This window comes from Schistocerca serialis, chromosome 3 (assembly GCF_023864345.2).
Source record: "Schistocerca serialis cubense isolate TAMUIC-IGC-003099 chromosome 3, iqSchSeri2.2, whole genome shotgun sequence".
In the NCBI taxonomy this organism is placed as follows: domain Eukaryota; kingdom Metazoa; phylum Arthropoda; class Insecta; order Orthoptera; family Acrididae; genus Schistocerca; species Schistocerca serialis.
The window spans coordinates 671,069,320-671,070,569 of NC_064640.1; the positions used below are offsets into that span (position 1 = coordinate 671,069,320).

The following is a 1,250-nucleotide window of genomic DNA, read 5'->3' on the forward strand; positions in this document are numbered from 1 at the left end:
AAGTGCCCTTGTTCTCGTCATATGTTACGTTTACATTCAGCGAATCAGCATTATTGTCATTCGCCTCTGTATCAGCTACCGTGGATAATTCCACTCCACTGCTTTCGTTATACTGCTCATGTCGTTCCCAGTTTCCACTTGAAAGTCTTGTTTTAAACTGCCGTCTTAGAAAGTGCATATATACAAAGTACGGCCAATTCTGTTTATATAGAAAATCAGCTCCATATCCTGATCCTTCATGTTGCATTTTTCCCTAATTCCTTCCTACAGTAACCCATTAGTCCTTTCCATTTATGTTGCACTTCTTTTAGTGAAATAAATAAGTAACATGTTTGTTAGTCTGCCTATTTCTTTTAAAGCTAAGTAAAAGAATATGCTGAATCATATTTTTAAGCAATAATTTTTATATATATATATATATATATATATATATATATATATATATATATATATATATATATGTATATATATATATATGAGTTGGGAATGTGGGTCTCACGGGAGGCGTGCCGGAGATAACTCCCTGCAGTCGCAATATCCTCTGTGTCCTCGGTGGCTCAGATGGACGTACTCGCTTCGGCGGTACATATACTAAAATTGGAACGAGACAGAGAAGATTAGCATGGCCCCTGCGCAAGGATGACACGCAAAATAGTGAAGCGTTCCACATATCGCCGGCACGGTAGCTCAGCGTCTTCAGTCAGAGAGCTGGTTGGCATCCGTAATAAAAGAACTGAGTGGAAGGAGCAACAAAACGAACTTTAATGGATGTCATGTAACGTCCACAACGACCAAAAATTGGATAGGGCGTCTGCCATGTAAGCAGGAGATCCCGGGTTCGAGTCCCGGTCGGGGCACACATTTTCGACTCTCCCCGTTGACGTATATCAACGCCTGTATGGAGCTAAACTTAGTGACTTCACTGTATTTCCGTAATAAATTATACGTGTCCCGGAAATAACGACAACATCTTTCGCTGTACTGGAAAAAAGTATTTTTTTGGTATGTACATAAAAGTTAGAATATATTGGTCACAGATACATCTTTGGAACACTTTTGAAATACATTAACATAACGTTACGTTTTCTTTTAAAATATTAATTATAACTGTAGTTTCGGGGAAACATCGTGATTGGGGCCTAATGGGATACCACTTATTCTCGACAATCAGAAACACGTAATTACCAGATTTTTAATCATAAAAATGGCAGCTGGAAGGTCCATGTTTTCTTACGTATGCCAGTGGTACC

At 38.6% G+C, this 1,250-nt stretch overlaps 1 non-coding gene across 1 annotated transcript; it reads left to right on the forward strand.

Annotated features, from left to right (window-relative positions):
- The first annotated feature begins 567 nt into the window (after window positions 1–567).
- On the forward strand, window positions 568–674 carry LOC126472258 (U6 spliceosomal RNA). Its single transcript, XR_007586385.1, has one exon. It is a non-coding gene; the product is annotated as a U6 spliceosomal RNA (small nuclear RNA).
- The last annotated feature ends 576 nt before the right edge of the window (window positions 675–1,250 follow it).